Source organism: Sturnira hondurensis, unplaced genomic scaffold (assembly GCF_014824575.4).
Source record: "Sturnira hondurensis isolate 20B ecotype Veracruz unplaced genomic scaffold, ASM1482457v3 Scaffold0022201, whole genome shotgun sequence".
Classification (NCBI taxonomy): Eukaryota; Metazoa; Chordata; class Mammalia; order Chiroptera; family Phyllostomidae; genus Sturnira; species Sturnira hondurensis.
In genome coordinates, this window is record NW_028094832.1 from 528,736 (window position 1) to 547,417 (window position 18,682).

An 18,682-nucleotide genomic window follows, 5' to 3' on the forward strand; every position below is an offset into this window, starting at 1 on the left:
AGGCAAGTAAATAAAACAGGAGGAGCCCCCAAATATGTAAATTTATACCTCAAGAATAGAAATGTTCCCAGAAATATTAAAGGGGAAGAAATAACAAACCTCCACTACACATACAGTGATGAGGAACTATAACAAGCAAACTTTGTTTCCTGGGTTTGTTTTTTAAGAGAGTAGTAGGACATTGTGACTTCTTCAAGTGGAAAATGAAATCTGCTTTTTAATGTTGTGAGGGCATGTCTTTTGAAGCAACTGCTGAGGTGTATGTTAACTTCCCAACCAGCCCACAAAGCGCAGGGCCACTCTCGGTCAGCCCGTCACTGAAACCGTTTTCAATGCCCTACTGTGCCTGCTTTTATTTTTTTATATGTGTTAAAATAAAGACATTGAGCTTGCTTGAACATAACACTATTCCCCGTAGAGAGAAATTCAGGAAAAGGCAGGTTAGTACGGAACACTTTCTAAAGTGGATTAATAAATAAAAGACCTGAGAACCTAGGCACTGGGCGTATTATTTATAAGGGGGTCTTAAGCATTAATCTCGATTTAAGGAAGCACCACAAAATAGTTTCTCACTAAATAATATTTGGAGCCTTGCTACGTACATAAAGTTGTGTAACATGTTTAAATTTAATCATCAAATTATTCTTAAGCCAAAGAACAAAATCATAGCTAAGATGAATTAGTTGACATTTAAAATACATAGGCAACAAATACGTGAGCACAATAATAGCAAATACTTTTTAGTCCGTAGTTTGTGCCAGGCACTGTGCAAAGCACCTTACGTGGATTGTCTCCCTCATCCCCCAGTTAGTTTATGAGGTGGCACTGTTCTCTCCGAATGAGGAACCTGAGGCTCAGGGTCCTACGAAAGTGGTCTCTGTGGCATTTCTGTCTCACACTGTGGCCGGCTCAGTAGAGAAGGTGTTTTTCTGGTTCCCTGTTCCTTTCCTCTCACCTCTTTGCAAAACAGCAGAGGACAGGCAGTGACAAACTCACAGGGACTGTAGACTCTGTGCACCTCAAGGCTACGCCCCAGGGAAACACAAGCGTCCTCCGTGGCCCTGTGCCCTGTGACCCACGCCTCCAGCAACTTGTCCTCTGAGGTGTGAGTGACACAGGAAGGGATGAGGCACTGCGGTCAGAGAAAGGAAGGAGCCCATTCCTTGCTCTTTGCCCAGCAAAACCTCTCCACCTCAAATCATGGCAGAAAAAGGTAATCGAGCTAGTGAAAAGCTTGATTCCCAGAATACTTTTAAAAGGATGCAATTGTATGACACATGAAGGGACCTATAATATTCTAGGTCCCTTGTTAGTACTAGGCAATATTCGATAGTGGGACTTACGTCATGTCTGCTAATGATGTTCTGGTGAGAGTATCTCGGACTAATCTCGGTTATTTGTAAGACTGTGTGCAACAGCTTTCTTTGTTAGGTCTGTGATTTTCCCGCTTTTGCCGTTGCCTTGCACCTCAGCACGGAAACCAAAGTGATTCTTCTTTTTAAAAAATGTTTTTTAATTTTTCAACTACAGAGTACAATATTATATTACTTTCAGGTTTACAGCATAGTTATTAGATATTAATGTGCTTCACCAAGTGATAAGTTTAGTGCTCACCTGACACCATAGTTATTGCCATATTGTTGATTATGTTCTCTATGCTGGACTTTACACCCCTGTGACTGCTTTTATAACTGGCAATTTGTACTTCTTAATCATTTCTACTTTTTCACCCATTCCCCCCAACCTCCCTCTCATCTGGTGATCTCTGTTTGTGCTTTGTATCTATGAGTTTGTTTTTGTGTTTGTTTGTTCATTTATTTTGTTTTTCTTTAAGATTCTATATAAGTAAAATTATATGATACCAAAGTGATTCTTTTTATCAGAGTTCATGTCTCTCCTCTTCTCAAAACCATCCAAAGGCCCCCACATCATTCAAAATGAAATCCAAAGATAGAAACAACCTACTGTCCATCAAGAGCCCCCACATCTCTTTGTTTCTTCTTGTAGTTACTTCTGCGTTCTCAAACGATATTCTCCTACCCCACTTTGTGATTTGTTAATACTAGATATTATCAATGGACTTCTGATAATATCACACAAAGATATAATATACCCTCTCCCCTCCTCCCATATTCCCATTATACGTACATCACTTTTGGGGTCCTCTCTTGGTTATCAGGTCATTTACGTGGGTCACAACTCGAAATCATGGCTCCTACTAACTCCATCTCTTAACATCAGCCAAGGTGTGCAAACAGAGCACAGAGGGACAAGGGGGGGAGCTCCCACAATAGAACCACTCAAGCCTACTAATTGGAGAAATGTAGGATTTATTAAATAACTATTAGATCACTCTCTCCAGGAGGTCACTTGTCCACCTTTTGTTTATTAAAGTAGGAACTGAAATCTGCACAAAAGTCTTTCTTCCCTTTATTTTCCCTCCTGTAGGTCCCCTAGGCTGTCGCAGGCAGTTGCAATTTACTATGAACCAGCGTTCAAAAATGCTTTTGTGGCATGTGTTCTGGCCTTGGGTGGTGGGAAGAGATTCTTTTTAAGGCGGGCAATCATCTTTTTGTTTTTGTCTGTACATGGCAAGACCTGCTTCCCTTGGCAGTGATGGCATCCTTCTGTGTGTGACTAAGCACGTGACTCAGTCCCAGTCTCGAGATTTGTTGAGTTGAGAGAGTCAATTCCTGCTGAATTTGTGTTTGTCCTGATCATTGTCCTAAAATATGGTCTGAAAATGCAGTGAGTAATGTTTTTAACCACATATTTAGTAATCAGAATTACTTCTTGTTTCATTTTCTTGATTTCTAATGAAATCCCACTGTGGTCAGGGAATATACTTTGTGTGCCTTGAGCCCTTCACATTTTGGAGAATGTCTTTTCTGTGTTTTTCTGTAAATGTCAATTAGGTCCAATCGGTGGATATGTTTGAATCTTCTACAGTCTTACAGATTTTCCTTTTGTTCTATCAGTTATTGAGAGAGGTTATTGAGTGCTTCAGCTGTAGTTGTGGATTTGTTTATTTCTCCTTCCAGTTCTACCCGTTTTTGCTTTATATATTTTGAAGTTTGGTTATAAGGGCATAAACATTTAGATTATTATGTTCTCCTTATTATGAATTGATTATTATGTATTGATGCTTTTATCACTAGGAAAGAACTTATTTGTCTTTGGCAAAATTTTTTTGTTTTGTAGTCTACTTTGTCAGGTATTAGCGTTGCCACTCCAGCCGTCTTTTGGTTTGTGTTAACATGGTATATTTTTTCATCCTTTTACTTTTAATCATTTTGTGTCTTTACATATAAAGTATGTTTTTAAAGAAAATATACAGTAGGGTTTCAATTTTTTATTCATAATGAACAATCTTTGCCTTTTAATTGATGTGTTTAGATCTTGTCATATTAATATAATTACTGATAAGGTTAAGTGTAAATTGGTCATCTTGCTATTTGTTTTCTGTTTGTCTTATCTGTTCTTTATTTCTTCTTTCTTTTGTCTTCTTTTGAACTAATAATTATTTTTATGATTTCATTTTATTTCCTTTGTTGACTTATTAGTTGTAACTCTTTGTTATTTAATGGTTGTCTTAGGATTTATGGTAGACATCTTTAATTTAATCACAGTCTATTTTGAAGTGATATTTTACTATTTCATACAGAGTCTTAGAAACTTAAAATAGTTACTTTCATTTCTACCTCTTCCTCTTTTTGTGCTATTATTCTGTACTTTTTACATGGCTTGTCATATATTTTTAAATTACATTTTTATTGTTTTTATTTAAACTGTAAATTAATTTCCTTGTAAGGAAATTTAAATAATAGAAAAAATATTTACCCAAGCGGTTACTATTGGGTCTTTATGCAATTCATCTGTGTAGGTCTATATTTCTATCTGGTATCATTTAAAGTATGTATCATTTAACTTAAGATGCTTTTTAAGGTGTCATTAGGACTAACATTGCAAATCATGTCTCTAAAACTAGCTTTAGATTGTTTGCAAGTAAAAACTATAACAAATACTAAAGTCACAAATATCATGCCTTTAATTCTGCTGTTTCTGTTCTGAATCATTTACAGGAAATATAAAATGTAATAATTAACTTGTATACTCTATGGTGTGTGCATTTAGATTCTTATCTGAGCAAGAATTAATGAATTGTGTGTTGTAAACAGCGATCTTTTGTTTCTGACAAGGTAGAACTTTCACAAGGTGAAAGTTTTAGAACTTATTTGATTTTTTAATAGTATATTTATGTAGTTCTAACATCAAAAGGTATAAAAAGGTATTCAGCCAAAAATCTCCTATACCTGTCTCCTATTTGCCTGGTTCTTACTCTTCATTTCCTTTCTCTATCCCCAACTATGTAATTGTTGATATTAATATTTGGTTTATCTTTCCAAGGACATTTAAAACTGCATTTATAAGCCAATTTCTACCTTCTTTTATATATAAATGATATATTCACTGCTGTGGATTTTGTTTTTTTAACTTAATATATTTTGAAGTTTTTCTATATCAATATATACAGAGCTTGCTTATTCTTGAAAAACATAAATCTACATAGTATTTCACTGTAGGAGTGCATCTTACTTTACTTAACTAGACTTTTTTTATAAACCTTTTGAATCTTTTGCAATTATCCACAATACTGCAATGGATAAACTTATACTAACATAATTTGCCTATTTTTGAGTATAACTGTAAGATACATTTCTAGAAATGGAATTGTTGGATCAAAGGTATGACCATGTGTAATTTTGATATTGCCAAATACCCCTCCATTTAAGTTTTACCAACTTACATCCCCATTGGCATTAAATGAAGATGAGTGGTTCCCCACAACTTTGCCAACATAGTATACTTTTAGATTTTTGTAGGTGTAATAAAAATGCTATTTTGGTTCTAATTTCTATATCTCTTATTATAAGTGAGGTTGCATTTCAAATGTTTAAAAACTGAGGATGGAATAAAAAATTCTGAATGGTTTATTGAATCCCAAGAAAATAATTCAGAGATAGTAGGGAAATTACAAAAGGAAAGTTTCAAATTATATAAACATTTTTAATCATAAAACTCCTGTTAAGCACAATAGATGTTTCCCAAAACCACTGAGTACCACCTCAGACATCCACCACTGTGAATAACTCATGTTATTCATGAGTTATTTTTTTGACTCTCAAGATAGTACATTTTCTTTGACTCCCAAGATAGCACAAACCAATTTATATAAATGTATAAATTTCTTTCTAGAGATTATCACCACTAAATTATATTTTCTTTGTGATAAAATGTCCAAGTTTCAGTCCACTATATAATATATTTGTTACAATTGGTCAACCAATATTGGTCCATTGTTATTATTAACTAAAGTCAATACTTTATTTACTTTCTTTAGTTTTATCTAATGTTCTATTTCTGTTCCAGAATCTCATCCAGGACACCACATGACATGTGGTCACCATGTTTCCTTAGGCTTCTCTTGGCAATGAAAGCTTTTCCACTTTCTTTGTTTTGATGACCTTGACAGTCCTGAGGATCACTGGTCAGGGATACTGCAGACCATCCCTCTGTTGGGATCTGTCTAATATTTCTCTTATGATTAGGTTTGGGTTGTAGGTTTTGGGGAGGAAGACCACAGGGGCAACATGACATTCTCATGACACCAAGTGAACCCGCTACGCACTCCACTTCTCACTGTTGATACTGAACTTGAGCACCTGCCTGAGACAGTGTCAATCTGGTTTGTTTATCATAAAGCTACCCTATCCCCCTCTTTCTGTGATGTCCTCTTTGTCACTGTGTGCAGCCCACATTTAATGAGTGGGGCATTACATTTCACCTTCTTAGGGGTGGAGAATACCCCCAAATTATTTGGAATTGTTTTGCACAAGAGATTTGTCCTTTCTCCCCATTTATTTATTTATTCAATAATCAATATCAGTATGGACTCATGGCTATTCATTTTATACCCTGGGTTATCATTCAATATTGCTTTATTTTTTTGTTTAAGTTGTTCCAGTTTTGGTCATTGAGAACTCTGTCAGTCGGGTCCTGTGTTCCTTGATCATGTGTGTCCATGTGTTTTAATACTTTCTTACTTTCTGGTACTAAACAATGCTCTAGACTTATGTATTTTCTGTCCTAGGCCTAGAATCAACCATTTCTTCAAGGGGCCCTGGTTCACATACTGGGGAATAGTATTAAAAAGTGCAATCTCACTGCTTGCTGGGCAAGATATCTTTCAGGCAACTTTTCCTTTTGGCTCTGTAACTTCTTTGATACCCCATTATCATGAGGCACAGAAATGTCTGGCCACCTGCTTGAAATAGTGGAAGGGAAAGAACATAAGGGGAGCTAAGCAAGATAAAATTTTATTATATTTTCTTCCACAAATAAATATTTGTGGGTTTGAAAAACCAAGAAAAAAACGTTTTTCATTAACTTTATGAGACAAAAGAAACCTGTTGACTTTAAGGTTGTAGGGGCTATGATGCCAGTCCTGAGAGCAAACTGCGTGGGAAACACACATACAGTTATATTTCCTCTCATCACTGCCTTCCATTGCCCTCTGTCCACTGGTCTTGTTCTACTAGGCAGCAGATTTTTAAACATTTGTGACAGATCCTCTTACTTTTTAGTCACTCTCAATTTATTGAAATGAGTCCAGTTTAGACCCTAACTGCATATCTTATCCAAAACCTTCCTTCTCCCTCATCACAAATTAGATTTTTGGCTTCAAGGACTTTAAGCGAGGAAGCTCTTGGGCTGCCTTTCAATTTCCTTTCTTGTTGTTTGGAGGGATTAGGGACAAAGGGGAAATGTGGACGCATAGTGACTATCTCCTCATGTTGCTTGTTGCTGCTTCTTTGGGTGAAATGAATGGGCTGTGCATGTTGTCTTTGTGCCAGGCAGCTAAGGTTGATTCTCTTATGGGATAGTTAGTAAGTTCTTATGAAACAACATGAAGCTGCCCCACTGTGCAAGTCCCATTTTGGAAGGTCTAGCTCAACCTCTTCCAGCCTCCTTTCATGCCTGCCCCTGGCTGTCTGCCCCTGGCTGTGTGCCCCTGGTGGTAGAGTTCACTCACTTGGTAGAACTTCAGAGTGTGGCACCACAGGGCAAACTCCCAGCACTCTTCCACAAGAGCCGTGCAACCCACAAGAAACTCAAGTATCCACTCCATGCCAAGAATAGAAACTCCTGTTGCTCACTCCACATCTTCTCTAAAACCCACCATTCCCTTCCATTTACTTTTCTGTTGCTCAGGTAGGCAGAGAGAAAAATCACCAGTTTTACCATGTAGGGATGCAATTCATGACTTTTGTAGGTACATCTAATTCAGTTTCTCAGCCTTGCACTACAGACATTTTGGGCTCAATAATTCTTTGTTATGAGAGACTGTCCTATGCATTGTAGGATGTTTAGCAGAATCCCTGGCCTCTATCCATTGGATGACAGTTGTGAAAAATTAAAAAAATCCCCAGATATTGCCAATTGCCTCCTGGCAATAGGGTGACCAACTTTTCTGGTGCTAACCCTGAAAATCCCATTTTCTGGAATGCTACACAGAATACCATCTCCCCAAAGTGGTCTACATGCAAATTCTCCAAACCTGTGGGTGTATTAACTCACCTGACAAAGAGACTTTGTAAATGTGATTAGTTGAGTATCTTGAGATGGGAAGATTATCCTGGGTAATTTGGATGGCCCATGGTATTCACAAAGGGCCTTATAAGAAAGAAGCAAGAATGCCAGAGTCAGAGAGGGAGATGTGACTACAAGAAGAGACATCAAAGTGATGCAACTGGTGGCTTGGAAAATGGAAGGGTACCACAGACCATGGGATGCAGTCAACTGCTAGAAGTTGAACAAAACGAGGAATAGCTTCTCCCTGGGAGCCTCCAGAAGGAACACAATTCTATCAACATCTTGATTTTAGTCTAGAAAGACTATTGACTTCCAGATCTGTAGGATGTAAAATTTTCATCATTTAAGCCACTAAGTTTATGCTTATTTGTTACAGCAGCAGCAGAAAACTAAAACATCCAGAAATTCATTAGTCCCAACCCAAATCAGGATTGCTGGTCATCCTACCTAGGGGGTAGAATTGCCCTTGGGTGAGTGATCATCTTGAGCCTTGCTCACTTACCATTGGGAAAAGACAAATTCTTTTCCCATCCTCTAGGATGAGGAAGAAATTATCTCTTACCATAGAAAGTTACATTCCTATAGGGCAATCACTCAACAGCTTCCTCTTACCTCTTCACTAACTCAGTCTTTGGGAGGCTTGGGGCAGGGCTGGAGGGGTATGGGTGTCTTTGACATACTTGATGCTTGGCTCCCTTTTTGTCCTCAGCTTTTGCCAACTCCTTCCACTAATTCCAAGGCAAAAAGAAAATCACATTCCACTTTCTATTGACCTCAAAAGTGGCTTTGGGCAAAGCATTTTGTAGCTTATAAAAAGAAACTTCGGCTTTCTGGTTTCTGTAGGAGTAAAAGTAAGAGTAAAGGAGTAAAAGTAAGAAACTCTGATTTTAGGTACAACAGCTCCACTTCTTACATCTAGTGGACCGTGCTTGTCCTCCCATGTGTACTCTTCCATGGTAATAGAGTTCAAGAGAGCACTTTGCTGCCCCAGCTCACAAGCATACTTTCAAGCCTGCCTAACAGCTAGCTGGGGATAAGTGACTAAGGTTTGGTAATTTCCAGATTATGCCCTGAAAAGGAAGTAGTTGCACTTTACTTCCTCTTTTCCTCAGGGCAGGAATGCAAATAAAATGATGTCATTGAAGTGAATTAACGTCAATCAAGCAGTTGAAGACAATATGCCAGAGGATGATAGAACCACGAGATAAAGATAGAACTTGGGTCTCTAGATGACCCCATGGAGTACAGCTGCCTACCCATCTTAAAATAAGGTTTAAGTTATGTATGTACTAGCTCACTAACAAAATTATTCACATCCTTGTCCATTATTTTCTGTGTTCTGCATAGTAGGGACTCACAAACACTGCCACGCCAACGATGTTCTTAACAATATTTTCATCTGTCCAAGTCAAAATACAAAAATAAGAATAATGCAGTGGTTAAAGAATGAAAAAAAAAAACCCCACAGAATGGGAGATGATATTTGTAAAGCATTTATCTGATAAAGGACTTCTTTCCAGAATATATAAAGAATTCTTAAAAATCAATACTAAGAAAACCAAATAAGCCAATTAAAAATGGGCAAAGAATTAAACTGACATTTCATCAAAGAAGTTATATAGGTGGCAAATAAGCACATAGAAAGATGTTTAACATCACTAATCATTGAGGAAATGCAAATAAAAGCCATAAATGCCATTAAATAATTGTTAGAATTATATAGCTAAAATAAACAAAAACCGACATTATCAAGAATAGGAGCAGTTGCTGGTGTGATGCAAAACGGCCTGGCCACTTTGGAAAAACAGTTTGGCAGTTTCTTGTGAAGTTAAATACACATTCACTGTGAGACCCAGCAATTCCTCTCCTAGATATTTGCCCAAGTGAAGCGAAAACCTATATTCACACAAAAACCTGTATGTGAATGTTCACAGTGGCTTCATTCACAATCCAGGCCAGAAACAATCTAAATGTCTCCCAACTGGGTAACAGACAAACAAAACGTGGCCCATTCGTGTGATGGCATACTACCCAGAAATGAAAGAAATGAGTGACTAGTGCATACATCAACATGGTTAAACCTCTAACATGTCACAGTGAGTGAAAGCCGTCAGACTCAAAGTCTGCATACTACCTCGTTTCACTTGAATGCTAATTTTTGCAGAGGCCAAACTACGATGATGGAAAAGAGATCAATGGTGTCCAGGGGCTGAGGGTGATGATAGAGGTGGATTGTAAAGGGCACAGAGGAGTTTTTTTTTTTTTAAGGTAATGAAACTGTTCTCTTTAACTGTTCCATTGTGGTGAGATTATATGGCACTATACATTTTTCAAAACTTGAAGAACTGTACACCTGAAAGGGTGAAATTTACTATACGTAAACTGCACTTTAATAAAAAATGAAAAAAGAGCAATGCAATGAGTTTTAAATTAAACTATTCAACTTGAAAGTGTTATGTATTACATCTACATTATAATTTATAGCATGATGTTGATGATAGTACAGTATGACATTCCTTATATTTTATTTGGCAGAATAAGAAGTTGGCAACTTTATACTACTTCCCAGATTTCTGGTGGGTTTCTTCCTGGTGTATACGAGTTTAGCCTAGTATTCACAACCATAAAAGGTGAGGCTCTATAGATTTAATCAGGGATTGTTGGGGCAATGAAACAGAACCTACTCAACTCAGATTGAGAAAGGAGTTTCCTGGGAGACATGCAGGACTTTCCTGAACCCAGCAAAGGTTCTTCCTGGTCTGTAGAAACCAGCAGCTTTCTCCTCTCTTCTCCCCTGTCCTTTCTCCTCGGGTTCAAGGTCTCTGCCCTGCGGGTCTCTCCGTGCATGCTCCTCTGCTCTGGCTGCACCCCAGGCTCTTCTGCTTGCACATGGCCCAACAAGGTGGCCACCCCAAGTTCTAGGAGATCCCTGACTCAGTCTCTGTTCACAGGAGACTGACTCTGACAGGCTCAATTCCTCCTGGGCCAGCTCCTCACTTCAGTGCTGTCCGCTGGGGTTGGAGAGGGCTTGTGCCATGAAGAACAGGGATGCTAGGCCTGTGGGCACACATCTAATATTTGTGAAGGAGTATGGGGGAGGCTGGTACCTTTACTACGAGTGGTACTCATTGTCTGCACTTAGTAAATACTTGGCAAATGAGTAAAGGAATGTTTCCAATCTTCTTTCTCCATGGCAACCAAGGCAGGTTTTGGATTGCAAGGCTTTGGTTTACTGCAACTCTGATCTTTGCAATATACTCAAAGGACATAGCATTTTTCTCAGCACAGAGACCAATAAAGGCAGCTTTTATTTAGGTGGTATGCCTCAGACTCAATTCTTGATCTATTCTAAACAAAAAAGGTGTCATGCCTTTATAGATACAGTGAACACTAACCAATTGTACTTTTCAATGTCCCTGAGTATCCTTATTTATGGCACAAGAATGCAAAATTCAGAGGGGTCAAAAGAATTGCAAAGGCTACACAGCAAGGGACTCTTGGTGCTTTGACAAGGACTAGGAAGTTTCCAGCTCCCAGACTCATGTTCCTTCTACTAGGTCACTCTCTGAAAAAAAAAATTGACATTAAAAAGATTGACTCATTCTGTAACCATGAGAATTGGAAACAACCACTGTACTGTGCTTTTTTAAAAAAAGGTCTTTATTACATAAGAAATACATGTTCATTATCAGCAAATTCGAAATTATGAATAATCAGAAGAAATTGTAGATGCATATATTTTTTATTAAGGCGGAAGGAAAGATTTGCTTTTGTGATCACTGCAGCAAGCGCTGCACCCTCTCTGCCTCCACAATGCACCAGTGAGTGCTTTTTTCAGCCACGAAGAGGTAAACCTTTTCCTTCTTTTGACCCTTCGGAAAGGGAGGTCACTCCTCAGTGAATAGCTGCCCACATGCTTCCAGACTAGGAACTTTCCAGTGTCTTCATGGAGATCAAGCAAAACCGTGGCTGATGTCCAGAGGGGGCCTGGAATAAATACCATGAAAAATGCACTTTGTCCTTGGGAGAAAAAAAAAAGCCAACAAAAGCCAGCCCAGTTTAACACATGTTTTCAAGATTCATTGTACCACATGCTAGGAAATAATAATAAGGGCCTTAGCCTAAGCCACTATCGTTTTGGTTTTTCTGGTAGTTAAAGCCAACCTAATCCTAACTAATACATTGATTATGAGATACTTTGGGGGGAAAAAAGAGATACTTTGGAGAGTATCTGTCCCCATAGTTTTTGATTTTCACCCTTTGTTTTGGGTGATGATACAAATTCACTTAATTATTTGACACGTATTTATTGAGTTCTTGCTATTTGTCAGAGGGTATTCTAGACACTGGTGGCAGAGCAGTGAACAAACAAAATCTTTACCCTGTTGGAGCTACTTTCAAGTGGATGATGACAAATATCTACAAATACAATATGATGCCTGTCATAAGCTATTGTCTTAGTTCCAAACCATCCTTCTTCCCCTGCCTTACAGTGATGGAGCTGGGACTCAGCAAACCACTTCCCTGCTTTGCCTGTTGGATCGTGGTTACCGCACCAGCAGTGCATGCCCCGTTTTTAGTTTTCTGAGTTCCAGTTTGCAGGAATCCCCTCCTCCCCACTTGTTTCAGTTTGCTAGGGCTGCCACAACAAAGCACTACAGAAAGTCCGGGTGGCTGAAACAACAGGAACTTATTTTCTCACGGTTCTGTAGGCTGGAAGCCCCCAAACAAGGTATTGCTGTGGTTGGTCTTTTCTGAGGCCTCTCTCCTTAGCTTGCAGATGGCTGTCTTCTCTTGTGTCTCCTTCATCTGGTCCTCCCTCTGTACACACCGATGTCCAAATCTCCTCCTTTTATAAAGACACCAGTCATACTGGATGAGTGCCCACCCTAATGACCTCATTTTAACTTAACCACCTCTTTAAAGACCCTATCCCTAAATATAGTCACCTTCCAAAGTACTGGAAATTAGGACTTCAACATACAGATTTTTTTAAGGGGAGGGATGTAGTTTAGCCCATGACGTTACTCCAACCTCCAAAATTTTAATAATTCTAACATGCTTCCTTTGCTCCCCCAAATCTTAAGGGTGGGAGCTACTTTCTGCTTTTGTGTTCCCTTTTTTTTTTTTTTTTTGGTTAATACCTAGTGCCCAGACTTTGCCAAGATGGAGGCATAGGTGGAAACACTGCGCCTTCTCCCACAACCAAGTTTGAATACAACAACGGTTTAGTAAACAATGACACAGCCAAAGAACAGAAAATTGAACTCTACGGAAGTCTGACAACAACGAACCCTTCAACCGGGACCGGTAAGAGAGGTGGAGCCAGCAGCGGAGCAGGGTCGGGCAGGACAGATCCCCCGACCCAGGTACACAGGAAGCCCAGACCCAGTCGGGGTTCGGGGCAGACTGACTGAGGTCGCACATTCCCACACAGTGAGACAGACCGCGCAGGCCCCAGTGGGCAAACCCAGTGGTGGAGGGCTGACGGTGGTGGCACATTCACGTGCAGTGGGACGAAATGCGCAGGCCCCCGTGGCGGTGGCAGCTGTGGCGGTGGCAGCTGTGGCGGTGGGAGGCGGCAGATGGGATGCCATTGCTCCTCTTTGACCCCACCCCCACATACAGCGTCACAACCCAGCGACTGAGTTGCCCTGCTCTGGTGAACACCTAGTGCTCCGATCCTGATACATAACAGGCACGAACAGTCCAAAAGATGGCTGAAGAAGAACTCAAAGCCCCAGAGCCGATAACTCTAAGCGACCAGGAAATAGCCAGCCTCTCAGATGCACAGTTCAAAACACTGGTCATCGGGATGCTCACAGAACTGGTTGATTTTAGTCACAAATTAGAGGAACATATGAAGGCTAAGCTAATTGAAATGAAGGGAAATGCACAGGAAACCAATAGTGATGGAAAGGAAACTAAACTCAAATCAATGGAGTGGACCAAGGAAGAATAAAATATCCAACCAGAAAAGAATGAAGAAACGAGAATTCAAAAAAATGAGGAGAGGCTTAGGAACCTCCAGGATATCTTTAAACATTCCAACATCCAAATTATAAGGGTACCAGAAGGGGGAAAGAAACAGCTATGAGTGGAAAACTTATTTGAACAAATAATAAAGGAGAACTTCCCCAGTCTGGCAAAGGAAATAGACTTCCAGGAAATCCAGGAAGCTCAGAGAGTGCCAAAGAAGTTGGACCCAAGAAGGAACACACCAAGGCACATCATAATTACATTAGCCAAGATTAAAATGAAGGAGAGANCTAGATCAGGAGTGGACCCATAGAAATGAAGAACACATGGAGGGTTAGCAACAGGGGAGAGGGAGGAGGAGAAGGGGGAGAAGGTACAGAAAATAGCATAGATGGTAGGTAAAAAATAGATAGGGAGGAGGGCAAGAATAGTAGGGGAAATATAGAATCTAAAGAACTTGAGACACGTGGTCATAAACCAAGGCGGGAAGAACGGTGGGGGAGGGGGTGTGCAGGTGGAGGGGAATGAAGGGGGGGAATAGAACAACTGTAATGGTATAATCAATAAAATATATATATTAAAAAATTAAGTGTAAACAATTTAAAGGTGATCATTGTGTAATCACCTTTTAAAAGCAATAAAATTTGACTTCCAATTAAAAACAATACCTAGTGCCCAATTCTTCACATTAAGATCTCTCTGTTAAAGTAACTGGTGTGGGTTCTCCCTCTTAACCAGACCATGATAGGGACAGGGGGGTGATGTTGCAGGGATCATGCTGGCCCCCCACCCAGGGTGTTCAGAGAGCATCACCTCCTGAAGTTCCCACATCTGTGCTCTGGCTTTTAGCTTGTGAGGTTCACGAATTCAATTTGGTCGGTGTGCCTCAAGCTGGCCAGGGTCTCAGCAAGGGATACCTGCCAAACAGACTCACAGAAGGCAAAGGTAAAGAGTACAAACCCAATGACCCCTTGTTGATGTCTTAGGTTTGGGATATTCATGCTCTCCAGTTAGCGTTTCTCTTCCTTAAGGACACCTACATGGGAGTTCAAATATGACCAAAGGTTCATTGGTGGCATGAAATCTGAGCGAAAGTAAAGGATAGGGTGGTTTCAGCAGGGAGGCGACTGGATTGTGATATTCCAGCACACTCATCCCTGCTCAGAGGCCATCAGCCAGGTGGCTGAGAGTGCTGTGCTCACCAGAGAGGAGGCACTGTCCTCTGGAGAGTGACACGGATACATGGACACGTTGGGCTCCCTTTTTCTAGGTTTCAAGCAGGCCAGTCCTTTTTTTGTTGACACATCCTTTCTGCACATAGTTTTTTGACCACTGGCCTCTTTGAATTAATCAATTAATTTTTAATCCTCACCCGAGGATATGTTTACTGATTTTAGAAAGAGAGGAAGAGAGAGAGAGAGAGATGGAAACATTAATCAGTTGCCTCCATACACACCCATACCTGAGATCGAACCCGAAACCTAGAGAAGTGCCCTGGCTGGGAATTGAGCCTGCAGACTTTTGGTGTACGGGACTGTGCTGCGAACAAACTGAGTCAGCAGGCCAGGGCTATTTTTGTATTCAATTTATATCCAATTAACAAATACCAGATGCTATTTTCAGTTCCCTTTATTCTTTTGACTTAAAGATTTTTTTAAGGTGACGTTTACTGAAAGTGAATATCACCTAATATAATGTGCTTTTAACTGAAGCTATAACCTTATTTCAGCATCTGAGTGTGGTGACCCAGAGTAAGGCCCACGAACGGGCTCCGGATCAACGGGACGTTTTTGGGGAAGGATGCGGCTGGCGTTGTCAGTGAGTGGAGCCCCGGGCACAGCACAGACCCCAGGCAAGAGCGTGCCTTGCTCGGGGGCAGCTTCCCAGCTGGCTGCAGAAGAGAATTCATGTGGGTACTGCGGTAGCACACTGATGCAGGTCAATGTCAGATTGAGGAAAACTTTGAATTCCAGGCTAAGGAGTTTCTACCTTTTATAGACATTAGGGAATCATTGAAGACTTGGTGTGGAGCTTGGGGGTTAGCATTAAACCTTGGCCTTCTGGATTCAAGTTCGGTGCTCTGGAGATGACAGGCTCCAGGCATTCATTAGTCCTCATTATCTTCCTTTTGTCTTACTCTTCATGAAACTTGACTTTCAGTAAAGATGCTGGGTGGAGCAGTGCTTGAAAAGTGGTTGGGGAGGAGGGGTGCTGAGGAAGCTCAAGGAAGCAGGAGAAAAACACAAACAGAAACCACAGAAGAGGAAAGTGAGCTATTGGTTATTATTTCCATTCCTGTGGATATGAAATACTATCCCAGTTGTGGGAAGCTGAGAAAGGCCACAGTAAAATAAAAAGAGAAGCTGTCCCATTAACAGTGATGTTCAGATGCTGGAAAACAGCTAAGGTGTAGACTTACGTTATGGAAATATCCTTAACCTCAACCAAATTCCAAGAACATTCTAAAAGAGAACGCTGGCAAAGCTGGGTTTGCTTTGTAGGGTCTTCGCCATTAGAGACCCACAAAATTGTAAACCTTGGAAACTGCTGTGTTTTAAAAAAGGGTTCTGAACCCTTGTCATTTGAAATGCATTTTTTCCAGCATTATTTCAAGTGAGTCAAAACTCTTTCTCTCTTTTTTAAGGCTCCAACTCATTAACTTTGTCTCAATCAGATTTAGAAATGATACAGTTTTAAGCCCAGTATATCCTAAATTCCCAAACTACTCCAGCTTGCACTGATGCAAAATGTTTGGGTGAAAACAACAAAATATAATCCACAGTGCTAACTCTTCCTCTACCGTGGTGATCAAGGGAACCGTGGCCACATCCCAGCTTTCCTGCCATGGCTCACACTTGCTCTCTGGTCACAAGGTTCTTCTTGGAGGCCAGTGTTTGATCTGCTCCTTTGGGCCTCTACTGTTTTCTATGGTGGTCTCAGCAACCGTCATTCTGGTCCTTTCCCATGTCTGCAGGATTGCTGATGTTTATATTGTTCCTTACTTTCCTACTCTGCTTCCCAGTTCCCTGCGTCTTCAGCAGTGACTGCACTGCATGGCAGAACTCCCTCCCCACAGTGTTACAGGCCTCTGATGAAGAAGGCCTTGCCCCTCCTGTTGGTCACAGATACACTAATATACTAATCGCCAGCATTAATGTCAGAACTCTCATTTGACGTAGTGTTTGTGTTCATCAAGTCCCTCCATGGGGACCACAGCGCACATTACCACAGGGAACGGGCGCACGTTGCTTCTTTACAACAGAGGTTTTTCTTTCTCATTCATGGTCACCAAAAGTCCCTGCACCAAGCATGGACATGTCCATTCCCACCTCACTACGAGGTCAGGGAATTCCTGGCCTCCAGACCCCGCCAAAGAAACTGGAGTGTGACCTTCATCCTTCTTCCTTGACCAGGAGACTCAGAACAGCTGCCATTTGCCCCTGCTGCTGGCCCTTGGGCCCACACAACCCACACAGTGGGGTGCCTTCCGATTTCTGACTCCTGTGATGGGCTTGCTGAAAAGGTATCACCTTCAGCATATGCTGCAAAACATTCACTCAATCCCCCCTTGAAGCTGGCAAGAAGCAGGCTGAGAAAATGCCATGGAAAGAAGAAGTAGACCCTGCCAGATTCTTCAGTTTCCAAAGTCAAAGAGTGATCTGGTTGGTGCCCCAGAACTGACTGCCCACTGAACAGCCCGCAGAGATGGGTCTGTGTGAGAGGCGTGTCCACGCGGAACTTGAGGGAGCTCCAGGGTATGAACCACACTGCCTGTCCCACAAGAGCTTAAGCAATTCCTTTTAGGGAAATTGTGTGCCAGGGACTGTAGAAGTGAACAAGCCTATTAAGTTACTTTGCATTTTCTGGGCCGAGGAGGGACTATTTTCCACCATTTAGAGGAAACTTTGTTCATGACATTCATTTGGAAAATTCTGTCAATCTTCATATGTTGATAGCCTACCAATCCTTTGGTTTGGCTAAAATGGCATTCTTCCTGCTGAATGCACTGCCTGCACGCGGTTCTCATACTGTAAATTTCTGCAGGGCGGGGACTGGTAAAAGTCTTGGCTTCCACACGGCACCAACATAATGTTTTTTGTGCATGGTAGGTGGCCAAATTAAATTCGGGTTTCTGTGTCTGGATAGTACTAGGAATTTGTTAAACTTAGGTAAAAGAATGTTTTGATATAGATTACGATTACTGCCCATTTATTTCTAATTAAGAGCATCTTTTTTTCCCTGTAACAATGATAGCATGACTCATTTATCTTAATAAGTAACAGCATTTTGACAGCTCTGAGAATTAGACATCATTATCAAAACTTCTCAGTGTTTGTGCTTCGTCTAAAAACCGGAGAAAAATGTGTAATTAAAATTTGATCAGATGAATATTTCTTTCACACAGGAATGTTAAACTCTTAAAAAGTGTTAAGAGAATATTATCTTAAATACTAAATTCCATTCTCTTCCTCTTGAATTTAATTTTTACCTATGGGACCAATTCACAGTGGGACCTACTGGGTGATGATGAAAATGATGGGTAGTGATCCGGGTTTGCTTCTTCTTAAGGTCCAGTTGTTTTCCCTAGATGGCAGGGGTTTTTATTCAGCCAAGGAACACATTCCTCTCAAGTTCCCCACATTAGCTCCAGGATGTATTTTGCCAGGTGACAAGTCTAGCATTTGAAATTTTTTACCTAGAAAAGCAGACCTGACAATGTCTGACTTTGATGCTTGGCATGTGAATGTGTCCATCCATTAGTCTAATAATCCTCTTTGCTTATGCAAATATTAAGTTTCTCTGTTCAAAGTTTAGACACCCGAAAACACCCACACCCTTCCACCAGACCTAGTCTACTTAGCTCACAGTTTCCTGGGGAACATTACATTTCTGCAAGGAACAGGGACCTCGCCGAGCTTCAGCTGACACTCAATACCACATTTAAACTGCCTTTGACAAGCAAAGTTCCACCTGCTCAGAGACGAGAGTCCTGACCTGAACTGGTGTCTCTGGAATCTGGATCCAGAGCTACTGTTGGGCGCTAAATTTA